The sequence below is a fragment of the Hoplias malabaricus genome, chromosome 2 (assembly GCF_029633855.1).
Source record: "Hoplias malabaricus isolate fHopMal1 chromosome 2, fHopMal1.hap1, whole genome shotgun sequence".
In the NCBI taxonomy this organism is placed as follows: Eukaryota; Metazoa; Chordata; class Actinopteri; order Characiformes; family Erythrinidae; genus Hoplias; species Hoplias malabaricus.
Window position 1 is genome coordinate 54882180 of NC_089801.1, and position 16579 is coordinate 54898758.

The following is a 16579-nucleotide window of genomic DNA, read 5'->3' on the forward strand; positions in this document are numbered from 1 at the left end:
TTATACCTGAAGTGCCTTGGAGAGTGGGAGGCTGTGGACAGATTCTATATGGAAAGTATCAAATGAAGTGGTAATTATGACCTTTCTGCAGTGCGTACCCATAAGTTACAGCGTAAGTTAAGACGTCGTGTGTGGTGCCAGGGTCTTGTTCAAAGTCAAGGGTAAATCCTTGCTCCTGGAGAGCTGCCACTGTACAAAGTATAGTCTCAGCTCTAATTGACCCCTTAAACCCACAAGGCCCATATGTGGACCCACTGTTCTATTATTCTCTCAAAACTACTTAACCTTTTAGATTTCAAAGGTTTACAGGTTTCAAAGGTTCTTTGAGCGATGTCATCAAAGAGCCACATTTGGTTTGATAGAGAACCATTTTTACTAATACCTTAAGCTCAAATTATATTTTTCTAAACTTTTAAAAAGTTCGACACAGTCTCACATCTTTTAAACAAACATAGTTTTATAGAACCATAAGTGGTTCTTCTATGGCTTCATTCAAATATCCCTTTTTGGCAACTTGTAGCATTTTTAAGAGTGTACACATTAAATGGTATAAAAATGTAATATAAAATCATGGTTAATCTTTTTTTTTTTTTTTTTTTTTTTTTTTGGTGGACAGACTCCTAATGTTGAAATGCGCATGCATAAGCTGGAGAGATTAGTTCAGGCATATTTCACATTTCAGTTCATTAACTAAATTTGCAATTGTTCAGCACATTTTCACCAATATATACTGGTTTGCACACCAGAAAAATTAGAACAGTAATAGTAGGAAATAAGATGTGCTCTACTTGTGTGTGTTTCTGGGGCTGTGTTTGGAGCGACACCATACGTGTTGACCAGAGTCTCGGCTCAGCGTTGATTAGCTCGCAAGCTCAGTAGGACAGTTCTTAACTCACCAACATTTACCCATTATTACAGAGAGAGGAGGATTACTGAATTTATCTCATTTCATGTGAGTTTGTGTCTTTACCTGAAATATTGTAAAGGGAATTGGTGGCAAGACTTTTGTGACGTTAGTTTGTTTATAAAACTCTATTTAGCTGCACACAGCCTCCTTAAACTTCACGTATTTTAATGTGTTACACTGAAAAAATAAGTAATTCTTAACTCTCTGTGGTTGAAGAACACGCCAGCACATCAACGACCATTCGTGATGTTTCTATTAATATCTTAGCGATAGCACAGCGCAGAAATACAGTTAAAACACTCTGTGAATGTGCAGATGGCATGTTATCACGACTGTACGCGATACTGTACATCCTGAGTTACGAGCCTATGAATAAGCTTGAGACACGCCTCCTCTGCCTCTCGCTGTGTCTAACTGGTGGATTCTTGTTTTTAAGACTCTGATAAAATTATTTCAATCACCAAAACAATTCATCCACAGTAAAGGGATGAGAGCTGAGATTGTTCTGAACATTTTGATATAAAACAAAGTCCTTTAAAGAAGAATTTCAGAAAATTGAGAAAATGTCCTTAGAAAGGGTTAAAATCAACAAAATGTCTTCTTTGTTCTTTGGTGGTAGATCATCTAGTATTCATCTTTTAATAAAATGAACAAGAAAAACACTGATGTTTGTATTAAATATCATGAACAAAACTTTGTGCTCCTATTTTCAGTTCTATATTTATTATGCCCTCCGTATTAAACAAATAGACCTAAACAAACATTAAAGTCTATAAACTAAGTTTATAACCATCAGTATTGTTAGGCAACACAGTGGCTGCCACAAAGCTCCAGGGACCTGGAGGTTGTGGGTTCAAGTCCCGCTCCGGGTGACTGTCTGTGCGGAGTTTGGTGTGTTCTCCCTGTGGCCGTGTGGGTTTCCTCCGGGTTTTCCGGTTTCCTTCCACAGTCCAAAAACACACATTGGTAGGTGGATTGGTGACTCCGTGTGGGTTTCCTCCGGTTGCTCCGATTCACTCCCACACTCCAGTGTCCATAAGTGTTAGTGTGTGTTGCCGTTCAAAGAACTGGCGCCCCCCTCCAAGGTTGTGTTCCCACCTTATGCCCAATGTTACTGTGTAGGCTCTGGACCCACCACGACCCTGAACTGGAAAAGTGGTTACAGAAAATGAATGAATGAATGAATTTTGCATGTGTTTTTAGCATAGACTGGTATATGCACGTTTTACTAAACAAGAATGTGAATATCTGTTGACCTTGTGAAATATCAGCCTTTAGTCTTATCTATGAGCCTACACCTAACACTAAAACTAAGCTGAAAAACTGTTTTATTGAAAAAGCACCACCAGTGGATGGGGTCTCCCATTGTGAACATAAAATAACTAATAATTAATATTAAACAAATTGTCCTCACTGCACAATATGGTCTGAAGGATCATGGTTTTTATTTAAGATTTAGTAGTTACTGTTAAGCCTGGGGTTCAGATGGTTCAGACAGGTGATCCAGCTTCTCATGCATTTCAGAAGCACTTGAATATTGAAGTCTGATTGGAGGAATGAATTTGGAACATCTGCAGAGTGATGTATTTCTAGGAGCTGGTTTCTACACCACTGAATCCTCCCTTGACGCACAGTCCACCTTTTGAAATTCTGGCAAAAAAAAGTGTGATGACCTACAGGCAGCAGCAGCAGCAGCCATTAAAAGCACTCCTCTAACCTTCTTAAGACTCACGAGCCAATCACTTGATGGCAGACCCACGCAGGGATGAATTACCACATCATTAGAGCCATTCTTTGGGGCGGTTTTAGCGGTTGGTTTCAGAGGAAGAGATTTTTGATGGTCTAATCAGAAGCCATTGATAGCACATGGCCTTTCTGAGCTGGGTACCTTTTGGACCTGATAATCACAGATGAATGCGTGTTGCCCTGGTCTTTGGGAGATGAAATGGGAAGGGGAGATAAAAGGAGAGTTGGTTATGGGGAAGAGGCTGTGTTTGATGGTGCCAAAGCAATTATCCTAATCCAGAACATCTAATAAGTGGCGTACGAAATGGGCGTTGAATGCGCTCAGAATCGCCGATTGTCCTATCGCTCCTGCAGATCCGAGGACTTTTTTTTTCTGAATACCTTGTGGCTTCCCACTACACATGCTCATCAAGCCCTGAAAAAACAACATTCCTCAAATGACCTTTTTCCATGTCTGTGTTTCAGACTGCATGAGGATCACAATCACTTTTTTCATTCTTAGTAATCTAGATGGACACATTCCTGACAGCGAGTACCACAGCCCACAGTGTGGTTTTTTGAATGGGAGCAAAAAAAAAAAAATAGCCGAGGTCTTTTAAGGCAGGCCCACTTTAGACTGCTGCTTGGCCAAACCGACTAGATCTTGGCCAGAACTCCAGAGCCAGAACTTCCAGCTCCATAGAATTCCAGTACAGGAGCCATGAGACACTAACCACCAGCCTACAGTCAAGAGCACCCTCACCGTGACTTTGAAACAAAGGAACAGTCTTCCCACGGAGGGTAGAAATCTAAAACTGATTGCACATCTGTGGCTTCAGGTCACACACAGAGTCCTCATTATCCATTCCCAGCAGCCTTTCTTCATTCAGCCTCTCTTCTGCTCCCTTGGCAGAGAGCAGCTTTCTGACTCTGACCTGAGAGAAGGTCCGCACATTCCGTTATGGGGGGGATATTTGTGAGGGATTGCTGCACAAGAAAGCACCATTTGCGAATAAGAGATCAGCCCACAAACCAGAAGTGACGGCGTATGCATTGTGCGTTCGTGTTCTGAGCTCGGCTGTGCATTGTAATGAAGTTTCCCTACAAGAATTGCCCGGCCCTGCATCATTGAGCCTGATCATTGAACATTCCTGGGATGCTTAGTCAATAGCGTAAATCGAAAGGCCTCGGGAGGGTGACGGAACCAAGATTAGTTTGTTGCTCCTGGAGTTTAATGGCGTTCCGATTGGGGTGTGAAAGGAAGCATGAGGCTGCATTCAAATGATGCTCTAGAAGCAAATAAATAGCATGAATCGATTGCTAGCTCTGTAAATGGTTAAATTAGACACTGGAGTAGAGGATACAGTCAACTGCAAGGGGATTGTTAGCTACTTGTTGAAGCAATGCTGCTTAAGGGTTTCATGAATGAATAATGAATGGGACAAAGCATGAATATACATTTAAAGGAAGGGGAAACCTTAGGAAATTAAATGAGTGGTGGGGTGGTGGGCTTCCAGGAGAGATCTCAGACACATTGGAAATGTTTCCCCCACATTACTGAGTAAACTGTCATACACTTGTGGGTCATTTATCACAGTTAATGAGCAATGAAATTCAACAGTACATTTATCCCCAACTCACCCAATCAGACAAAAGGACTGAAACAGACACTATCATTTGCAAACAAAAGGTCTTCAAAGGTCAAGACCACCACAGAGCAGGTATGATTTGGGTGGTGGATCATGTCAGTGTGTGTTGTGCTGGTACGAGTGGATCAGACACAGCAGTTGTTGTGGTATTACTGGCCTTTGAAGGAAATGGATGGTGAAAAGGACAAATGAAGTATGCAGAGCAACATATGTACTCCAGTCTGTAAACATAGAACTACACAGTGCTCCCATAGACAGTTATTCCAGTTATTACTCATCCTTGTGCCTATCTATCTATCTATCTATCTATCTATCTATCTATCTATCTATCTCATAATGAATGGATTTCTTTGGACAGCAATGCTATAAGAATTAGCATGCATGCTATCACACAGACCTAGACAAAGATTTACAATAGAAGCTTTTATTATTCTTATTCATATTATACTTACAGTATAATTGTGTAGTAAAATTTGGGCTCATGGGTGCATTCATGTGCTAATAATTAGAACAGCTGCAACTATGTTATTGTCATTTGTAACATTGCTACTGAAATATTCCTATAAACATGTGTTGGCTAAGAACAGCGAAGCTGAGCTGCCACATTAAAATAAAACCTACACACTGTGTAAGAGCGCTCCAGTGAATAGGTCAGATTTAAGCCGCAGAGATATATTTCCAGCGAATTCTCAGTCAAATTTTCCGGCTTGTTACCAGGAGATAATTGCGTTAATAAAACAGTTGAAAAATATTTGTTGACAACCTATTTTTCACAATGAAAACCATCCATCCATCCATCCATTATCTGTAACCGCTTATCCAATTTTAGGGTCGCGGGGGGTCCAGAGCCTACCTGGAATCATCGGGCGCAAGGCGGGAATACACCCTGGAGGGGACGCCAGTCCTTCACAGGGCACAATGAAAACCAGAGGAGAACTAAATTAATGGAGAACTATGATGAAATCCTGCACTTTTTGTCAATGAATGAATACTGAAGAATAATGTGAAATGATTCTTTATAAATATTAAACAGGAAGACTCTTTGCTATTGTCAGGGCAGCGGAATAATGAAGAGGAGTCAACTCCCAAAGACTCATTTCTTTGAGCATCTAGGAGATGCTCATATCAACTGTGGGACAATGGCTCATAGAATTGAAACTCTTGGAGTCGACTCAATCTCTTGGATTCTCTCTTTGTCTCTGTGTGTGTCTCTCCCCTCTCACTGTATCATTTTCATTTCCCATATGAATCTCTGTGGGTCCACTTGATCCCTAGCAGATAGCAGAGGGACAAGCTTAGCTGACCATCTGTTTCGAGGACATCTGCCTAATGGGCCTGGGCCTGACTGTGGTTGGATGGAAAACATGTCAATGGGTTGGATGTATCTGTGCAGCGTCCAGTTAGGGCCTGATTTATCAGGAGGCAAATATTGGCAGGGCACAATCGTAGCTTTTGTCTGCTTTTGTTGGATCCCTCATAAAGCCGAAGCTTCACTCCTGAATGCTATGCATGGCAGACGAGAGACACAGAGCTGAGGCTGATGCTGATGTTACTTTTAATTAGAAGCACATTGTTTAGTGTGTTGATGTATAGGGCTAGACTTCAGAGAAAATAGTGCAATCTGAACAAAGGTGCTTACTCTCCTGCCAAGGTAAATGAAATCAGTATATTTCACCCTCACTGTACATCTGTTATGACACACCACAGATTCCAGTAGGAGCTACTGTATATATGATTGATATGAAAATGAATACAAGAAATATTTTGATAATTCTAACCAAAGGCTTGGCTACAGTCCTGTTAGGATCATCTGATCCAGCAGGAGATACATTCCTATTAATCCTTAGGTAACAAAAGCTTCTCCATCACTGAATGTAGTCTCATAAATGGCTCAGCGTGCTCCCTATCAAATGATGGGCACTGGGAGTCAGCCCCTCTTTATGTGTGAAGTCTATCAAAGCTCGCCTTGGTGGCTCCAATGATGTGTGTGAAAAAATAGCACTTCATCTAGGAACCAAAAGGAAGCTGACAGGGTCCAATGAATAGATGCCACACTGTCATGTTCGCCTGACCGTACAGTTGTTGAATTGGAGCCGTCACTCTCGGACCCCTTTGTGTGCTCGGGCACTGGAGAGCACTCAAGATCCCTTCAATGGGCTGAAGAAACCCCCAGTGAGGGAAAAGCCTCAGTAAACAAATTACTTTCCACTTCTATTGTGCACTCTGCTCTTGACTGATGGGGGAATGCAGCAATATCACGAGGGAGGCTGGAGAAAAATGCCAGGCCTGGGTAGCCATAGCAGTGGGACAAGAGGAGCTTTCATTTTGGAAACGAGGAGGGCCGGATTGCCGTGAATAGATCAGAGAGCTTACTTGACGCTCAGGCCAAAATCGTGCTGGGAAGAAGGCCTGGTGTCCAACCAGGGCGCTGGCGCTGGGCAGTAGCTCCCTCTAATCACAGCAGAGAGCGCGACAGAGCTGAAACTATAAGGAGAGCTCACTCTGAGTGTGTGGTTGTCAATCCTAAGACTGCATTCCTTGGGTTAGAAAGGCTTAATAATTACCTGATAGGCTGAATAATTGCCTCTGCCAAGACATTAGCACTGGGGATACAAAGCTAATGTCCCTAACCACAGTAGACATCAATAATAACTGAATTCATAAACTCAAAAGTTCTCTCAACATGTTCAAGCCACATCCAGATCAACGTTATGGGCCCGTGGACTCAGAGTACAGAGTAGGACATATGCTGCACTATAAACATGAATAAAACTGGTTTCTACTTTATAAAGTGTCTCTAATAACCATGTAGTTACATGCAACAACAATGCAACAGGTGATGTATTGACTTACAAGTGTAACAAGTTAATTTATGATAAACTTTATGTAAATGCATGTGTATCATCTTCATATTTTACTTATGCAACTTACATATTATGTTAGAGGTACCAAGACTTTAGTTGATAAGAATGTACAGTTAGAACCTAAGTTTATGATTATTCAAAAAAAATAAAAAATATATTCTCTATAAATAAAATAATGAGTGGCATTTGTATAAAATTATATACAATAACAATAAATACAAAACATACAGTACAAGTATTTTCTCTAAGAATTAAGGTTGTGTGTTTGTTTGCAATAAACTCTTACTGGTCAAATAAACAACTTTCTAAATGCCCTTCTCTGGTGCCTTTTGTACAGTACTGTATGTAGTATATGAACTGTACAATGATCCATCTTTAACTGTAAACAGCTAATTATTACATTGTTGTTATATATTACTAATTTATACCTAAATACACATTTATTACACAGTTATTACAGTCAAAAAATATAAATTAGGGCCCAAAATGTCACTGTATAATTCTGACTGCAGAGGCATTTATATAAATAAAAAAAATGGCTGAAACAAAAATGCATATTTATACACCGAAACAACTAAAAATATAAATTTAATGTAGGGTTGTTATTTGCCTGCAATGAGGAGTTAAAAGTGGGAGTTTACAGCAATTTTCACTGTAGAAACAGCTATCCCACAGACCATTAGTGGGGCACTTTACATCCCTCTACCTAGTGTTTGGTGCATTTCTAAGGTTCAGCTGCTCCAGAGCCTCCGATATAATTGAATTTCATTTCTATGAAGATTTGTAATGGTTATGCAAAAGGGTGGATCATAATAGTTGAATTCACAAATTCCAAAGTGTATCAACAAACTTTTGGACTAGTGCAGCATGAACAACACAAGGACTTAAGACTTTGGGTGGTTTTGCCTAGATGAGCTTTTCTTATTTGGGCGTCTGGTGCCACAGCTGTTTGTAAACTAAGAATATCTTGCAGCCGGGCCTCCTGCTGCAGTCTTGAAGAGTCAGTTTTACCCTTGAGTATGTCATCTTGATAAATGGCAATGTTGCGATCTGCTCCAGCAGCACGACCTGTCATCAGCCCCAGCTTAGCTCTGAGAACAAGGTCAGCCTGTCACTTCATATTGATTCTGACTTAGGCGTGAATTTGATAATACCCAGCTATAAGTTGTCAGGGTTTGTGAGAAATGGAGACTGCTTTAGCACTGACGGTGCCTGTAGAAACACATCAGGACCTTGTTAATTAGCAGATGATGGAGGATTCTTTCAATTTTACACCTTCTACAGTAGGTACGTACATGAAGTGCTAGTTTTTAGATCTTTATTTCTTTTAGGCTTGCAGTGTATTATTTTAAATTAGGGCTGGTCAATTAATCAAAAATGAACAGAAAACAAATTGATCGACATTCAGAACTTATAATTGGTGTAATTCTATATCTATTTTTCTTTTAATTCTTCCATGTCCCCACTGTGTTCAAATTATACTACCAATCTGACACATGGAAGCAACATGGAAGAGAACCTAAACACTGCGGCCGACCAAGCAACTTGAGTGTGTTGTAGCAAAGAGAAATGCTAGGTCTGTTGTTTGCACACGTTCTGACTGAACAAAAAGAGATATAAACACTGACACTAAACAGTTTCAGCAACCGAAGTCAATCCCACTGATCTATTTCATAAATTAATAAATAAATAAATACTGAAATATCCCAACTTTAATACTCGAGCGTATTTACCGTACAAACATTCAGTGAAGTAATAAATAATTAATCATTATTGAGGTAAAATGTTCAATTAATCATGATATTGATTTCTGTTCATATCGCCTAGCACTGGCCCATATTTACCAACCTCTCAAAACTAAAAACTTTGGCCTGGCATCAGTTTATTGCTCTCTATATATTTCTGCATAAACTAGAGATGGAACCTATACCATGTACTGTATCTCTTTCTAGCTGATATCAGCAGACTGCTGGTATAGATATCATAGCAGGAAAAGCATATACATCTAGAATCCTGTAACAAATCTAGCCTGAAAAAGCATAAACTCGTCATTCACTGTGTGATTTCATGTTGTTAGCTGTGTATTTCCTCCTGAGGGATGGAGGAATAGAAAATTATAACCAAATGCTAGTTTTAAAGCTTAGTGTCAGGCAAAATGAAATGTTACGTTTTCAGAAATCAATGACTGCACTCATGTGCCTATAACTCATCTATAAGTGGTGGCCAGAGGAGCGGCGTCCTGCTCGGGTGTTTTAGCATTAGTGACAGTAAGTTAAAAAACACAATATAAATCAATGACATAATAAGTTGTATTTGTCCAAGTTGAATCTAAACAGTGTTTTACCTTAAGAAATTGTAAGATGTCGTTTATCACATGGCGTTTTTCTAAGTTCAGCTTAATAGTGTCATTCTTACCTAAACATTTTATCCTCCTTCATTGTAAAAAGCTATTAATGACATGACCCACACTCTGCAAGGTCACATGCTGCTTAATGCCAGCAACTGGGTCCAGTTCTTTTAGTTTTCATTAGAACTTTGCGTGCTGTTACTATGGATATTCTTCATGACTTTTGTTTGGGAACTGAATGAGTTCAGCATTCAGTGTAAACAATAAACACAGTACTTTAGACTAAGAGAAATCAAATATAGCTGAAAAGTCAGGCTTACCTTGATGATATTAAAAAGAGAGAAACACAGGTGTCTGAGGTTTATTCAGATTGCATCTCTTTTACATCACTTTTATCTCATCTACAGACATCTTTATTAACCTTATTTAGTTGCTAATATAGTTTTGAAAGTAAAAAAAGGTGAAACCGTAATGTGAATACTTTTCACTGTATCAATCTATTAGAGGTTGTTGTTGTAATTATATTTTGCTCCATTTAGAGGAAATGTGCATGTTGTTGTATGTAATTGCGTATTGTATTTATGTTACTATAATCTGAACATTAATAAATTATTGTAATTGCATGGAATTTACTGATTTAACCAGAATTTTCAGTCCAAGAAAAGAATAAAAGGCAATGTAGACAATCCTGGTGAACTACTGTCCTCCACATCCTTTAAAGTGGAATGGTATGTTTGAGTAAAAGATCAACTGAGCCTAAGTTTAACTTGTAAGTTTTCATTCACTGTTTAAAGCACCAGAAAAGCTCATTTGTAGCTCAAGCTCTATTTTAGTAGCACTTTCTGTATGCTATGTGTTACTTTCATGAAGTTAGCAGTCTCCCAAGTTTGGAGATACTTGCACTTTAAGTTGATTTTGCTGTTTTACAACATCCTCATCCCCTTTTCATGTTTTTCAGTGTTCTAAAGTCTCTCCACAAGCCAAATGCTTCCAGAAACCATTAGTCATCAAAATAGCCAGCCACGTACAGAGCGAAAGCCAGAGCCATTTTGGACCAGGACTCTTAGTTTGTTTCCTATTTACTGAACTAGGGCTATGTACAAACTCTTGAGCTTTTTCCAGTACGCAAACAGACCAGAGAACTAGCAAATGGTGAAGATACATTTTCTGAATTTTCTAAAAAGAAAAAAAATGTGTATAGGATTAAAATCATGAACATCACCTTTATTTACACTTAGCAAATTTAAATGTTACATTTGCTCCATACAGAGGAAATGTGTCTGTAGTCATATGTGACTTGTGAGTGCATGTGATACCTGCAATGGATGAGTGTGTCTGTTTGAATCTGGGCAAGGCAACATGAGCATGGGAAGTGCTGTAAATTCTGTATCAAATGATGCTAATATGAAACGGATGGATTATAAAAACAACAACCCAAAACTGATTTAGAGAGATGCCAAAATAACCTAATTTTTCATTCAAGACCAGCTCTGTAAGCTTTACATTTCATTCTTAATAGTTTTATTTACAGGCTGTGGTTTTGAACTGTTGGTAGTAGATAGATTCTGATTCTTAAAAGAAAATTTACTCTTAATAGATCATTTAGATTTGGAATTTTTAATTCACCATACCTCACTGGTTGTGTTTTGTTCAATGCCAGGAGTAAACAGCAGGTCTTTTATAGAGTGTTTACTACAGAAATGAAAGTACAGATTGCAGTTGTATATTCCTGCAGCTACAGCAAGGACACAAAGCTCCAATCGTCATATTACGCTTAATATTTCATGCGTATATCTCATGTTTTCTTCAATGGGATGTGTTTTTTTCCAAGTGGACGGTGTCTTCTGTTGTCCCTGGTGGTTCAGTGTGTGGATGTCTGTGCTAATGCTTTGCATGGCGTCCCTGCCATCATTTATTAATGAAAGAAGAGAACAGCGGTGATGCAACTATAGGATGCAGGTCAGCACTGTTACAGTGTGGTGGTAGTGAGCCTCCAGAAATGTTTATGGCAGTCAGGCAGCCATAAACAAATGAGCATAATATGGCATTCTGTGACCTCCAGCAAGATTTTATACCCACAGCCTGTTCACAGCACATTTACTCTATAAGGGCTGTGTTCATTGCTCTGCATGCAATATGACCACAGTATAGGGAAGGAATTTATAGTAAGCGCGCATGTTCAGCAGTCATGTCAGATCATATAAAATCCTGCAAACAACATACAGTCTTTTATGGTTCTCCGGCATAATGATTTGATTCTTCCTGCATGGTCAAATCAGAGATACTTCAAATGCCAGGCAGATAAAGTGGCCCAAATGTGGATGCTGCTCTAACTTTATAACTTTGTCAGGAATTAAACAAGAACAAGAAACATCCCAACAGTAAACCAGTAAAACATTTCACTCTAGGCAAATATATTGAAGATGTGTAATAATTGTTTTGTTACACATTAATAACACCTGCAACAACAACGTAAACACTATTGATGCATTCACTGATATAGATTGATTTACAGAAGAACTTGTACATACATGTGATACATGTATCAACCTAAGTTTGTTACTTTGTGTAATTGCGTAATTTTTGTAACTGACAAGCCACATCTGTAATAACACAATTCAACAAACTTAGATTGATTACAGCAGAATGTGTATTTACATGTATGAACCTAAGATTGTTACATTGTGCAATTACGCATAATTATTGAGTAACTAACAAGTAAACCATCTGTAATTACACAAAACAGAAGCTAGTGCCCAAGTATTGACACAAGTTAAAGTACTGTAATCCTATAATAAATGTTGTGAATATATCACTTGTTGTTACATTGTTATTACCTATATTGTTAATATGTAACTATACAGTTTTTAAAGGCAAAAATGTGACCAAAATATATTTGGATCCCACTTTATATGGTTTTGCCAATAGTAATGTGTAGTCACACATTAATAACTATGTGGAGGCATACATTATTACTGTGTAATTGCACTGCTTTTAGCAATACGCTATATGAAACAGGACCCACTGGAGCTTTGCTTGAAAAGCCACAGCAAAATGAGCAAAATCTAAGAACATTCAAAGTCAAAGTTAACAGGATAAAGCCAAAAGAATAAGAACCAAACACAAACAAGGCTCAGCGTCATTGATGAAAGTATTGTTCATATGTTCAGATTCCTACGGAAACTCCCCAGATTCCCTTTTGAAAGTTCTCCATCTGCAATGCAGATCAACATAATCATGGAAAAGGACAATGAACCCCATGCATGTCCAGGGCGTCCACAATAGCACGTGGATAGTGTTTCTATTCCATCACCACCCCCCACATCATGAAGCAAGGTCCCATATGCCTCAGTCATTAGCAGCTAGGATGCCTCCCACGGCCAATAAAAGTTCATACTCACGTGCTACACCTTGGTCTCGGCTGAGGAAGAGGACCAGGGAGCCACTAGGAGAGCAAAAAAGATGCGGAAACACGGGAACGATGCAGCCATTCGTCTGACAGCCGACTCCAAACACCCAACAGCCGCCGCGATGCTTTGCTGTGGGTTTCTCCCCCTCCCTCTCTCTGTCCCTACCTCCCTCCCTCCCTCCCTTCCCCTTCTCTGCCACTCTTCAGCTCTCCCCCTCCCTTCTCTTGTCCTGACTGGATGTTCGGACAAGCATGAAAAAGCAGACTCGGGTGAAGGCGCTAAGCTAAGCTTCTCTTCGCCTGCTTCTCGGACCCCATTTGACGGAGCATGGCACTGTTCCCATTGCTCTCCTTCTGTCCAGAAACAAACGGGCGGGAAACTTGGTGGGGGGTGTGTGCACAAATGCAACAGCACCGCACACAGATGGGGTTTCCTGCGGAGAACTTTCCATCAGCCGAAGAAAAGCGAGAACGCTCTCATTGACTGGTGGCACAGTTATCACCACTGAGGTGCCTATTATCTCAGTATTGATGACATTAATTGTCTGCTGTTTAGAGCCTGCTAAAAGCCTGTCAGAGTTTACAGACATGAACACCCATTCCATGCAGGCTGGGTCTAAGAGACAAAGAAAGGAAGCATCTGTAGATAGTGATAGCAGGAGCCTATCTGAGCTTTTTGTTTGTTTGGTTCTTGCTGCAGAATTCTGATGTGTATTTGGTAGACGTCACTCTTTCTGCAGCTGTTCTACAGATTGCTTTCTTGCAAGTTCTAGCTATACAGCCCAAAAAAAAGCCTGACCATATAAGTGGACTTTTACCCTGTTCTTTAATGGTCAGGGTTGCTTTGGGTGGTGGATCATTCTCATCGCTGCAGTGACGCTGACGTTGAGGTGGTACGCTGGTACAAGTGGATCATACACAGCACAGGTTTTTTAAATACTGCGTCCACTCAGTATGCACTCTGTAAGATGTAAAGTCAGAGACAGTAGCTCAACTGTTGCTGCACAGTGTGTCTTGGTAGTTCTTTAGTCCTTCATCAGTGGCCACGATGCTGTCGGCTGGATATTTTAGCTCAGTGGACTATTCTCAATCCAGCAGTGACACTGAGGGCTTTAAAATATATAGAAGCACTGCTGTGTCTGATCCACTTGGTCAGCACAACACACACTAACAGTGTCACTGCTATGCTCAGAATTGTCCACTACCCACAGTACAGATGTTACTTCAGCCTGTAGTCCCCTGAAAAGAAGTGAAGCTGCAATAAGGAGTTTGGTTGTATTTCTGTGTTTTTCTTTTTATTTCTTTGTTATATGTGAAATTGGTTTTGCTGTTTGGACTAAAAAAACTACATAAATGAAGGATGGTCTCTGACTTTTGCAATTGGCAACTTTCTTATTAGTGAATTGGAATGCCATTGCTGTTGCTTGTTATAATCACCATGGTAACGCTTTAACCAAGGTCATGTGTCTGCCTTAAAGTAAAAAGCTTTCAGGCTAGCAGAGGGACTGGGGCCACATCCATAAAGCTGTGGTTACCTTGCTACCAAACACAATGTGGTAAACTAATCAACTCATACTCCCTTAAAAAATATTGAGTGAACTGTTCTGAATAGAATGTTCTGCGTAGAACTATATGCATGGTGAAATGGTTCTTCAAACTGTGCTACATATCACCGCTATCCAAACAAAAACATGTATCGACAAAAATAGTAACTTTACCAGAGAAGAGAAGAAAACCTTCAGTGTAAAAAAAAAAGATTTAAAATCATTTTGAGCATTTCTATTGGTCTGGGTTCTAATGATGTAGCAAAGTAAAAAGGTGATATAGGTGTTTTTCATTGGACAACAACGATATGGTTCTATGTCACACCTTTTTGTTCTTGAAAGGGTTCTTCTATTGTAACAATTTCCAACTCTATACAACAAAAGAAACATTTGGTGCTATGTAGAACCATTTTCCAAATGGCACTACATAGAACCACATACAACACACACTCAATCAAGCTGAAGAAACATTTAAGCATGCAAATGGTTCTATGAACAGCACAGTTCTATAAAGAACCCTTAGAATCCAATCTATTTTAAGTGTGTACTTTTAATGTTAAAAGGTAGAAACAATGTCAATGGGCCTTCAACTGTGGTGAGCAGGTCATAAGGTCCGATTGTGTACTGTAAACAAGCTTTATGTCATTTAAAGTACAGAAGTAAAATATAAAGCTTGGTGCCAGTTAAGTGTTAATGAAGTTAACACATAACTTCACAAACAACATATAACTGCACTGGAATACGAGCCAATATCTTCCCTTAATAAAGATGTTAAAGGCATATTGTCTAGAGTACTACCCCAGTGAGAGTACGTCCCAGGTCATAGCCAATGAAAATCAACATGTTGGGTGCTGGAGCAGTGAAAACATGAAGGGTGATGGCATGCAGAGAACACCCTTCATTCACATCCATCACAATGTTTTAATCCTCATAATCTTCTGCTGTGTGGAATACAGTAAAAATGTGTAATAAATTAAATGTGTTTGAAAGCTTCATCAGACTAATACCCGCAGACGGTTAATAGTTAGTTAGTTTTGTTTTGTTTTTTCCTGTTGCCGTGCCTAGGGATCCAGGCTTTCACTCCCTGCCCTGAGTTCTGCTAATGACTCAGAGAAATGAATATGTATAACTGCAACTTATGCATGCGCAACGCTCTCTGAAAACAACATGTGCATTATAAGAGGCCAGAGAGGCCCTGAGAGAAAGGGCTAATTACAAATAAACAAATTACTGTTACTGAATAATTACACATGTTTAGTAGACCGTGAGGAATTATTCAGAAAGAACAAGGAATAAAAAACAAAGCAACGCACTGAACTGTGCCTTCAGTTCAGGTTTATGATATTCAATTAACTTTGGTTCATCTGTATTTATAGAGCAACTGGCATTGACACAAAGCAACTTTTTCTTTACATCCACATCCTGGAACCAAGCGAGCAACACAAGGCAACTGGCAAGAAAACAGCTACTTCAGAACTCCATCAACATATTAGTTGATGACATTATTTTTTCACAACAGTGGACAACTTTAAGGAAATATAAACAGGAAAATGCTCCATCTGTTTGCTGATGTCAGGGCAGTGAGAGCAGCCGGGCGAAACAGCAAAGCATGTCTGGGAGTCTGCTGGCCAATAATTCAGAGTTTGAATTCCTGGACTCGGCTCAGTATATTTGTGAGTGCATTTTCAGGTGCACTTTGAACTTTAAATGTTAATGTTATATAAATCTAAAATGTATTTGAAGAAAAAAGTGGCCAAATTCCTTCCATCATTTTGGATGTTAAAATTTTGTATAGCATAACTTTTACACTATGGTTAATGAATGTTTATAATGGAAAAAAGCTATTTTTAATTTAATGGTCAAAAATAAAATGTTTTTAGAACTAAAACTAACAATAATTAAATTACTTGAACGAGGCTAAAATGAAAACACATTTTAGTCAAAAGACTAAAAATAAAAAGGAACTAAAACCATCTGCAAAATATTAACACTGTCGCTCAATACAGGAAATCTTGAGAAAAACCTAGACTCAGGAGAAACCTATGCTCTGGATTTCACTGGACCAAATGAAAAAAATCTAAAATAATGAGTAGTGTATAAGGAAGGAGCAGTATATAAACAAAGCATTTTGTCT

The 16579-nt window shown here is 39.2% G+C and overlaps 1 protein-coding gene across 1 annotated transcript in view; it reads right to left on the minus strand.

The window, feature by feature from the left end:
* The window catches only part of LOC136681726 (E3 ubiquitin-protein ligase Midline-1-like), a 74025-nt gene extending 61058 nt beyond the window's left edge, over positions 1-12967 (minus strand). Inside the window, exon 1 of the mRNA XM_066658713.1 lies at positions 12894-12967. The gene's annotated coding sequence lies outside the window, so the exon portion shown is untranslated. The remainder of the gene's footprint in view (positions 1-12893) is intronic.
* Positions 12968-16579: the final 3612 nt, after the last annotated feature.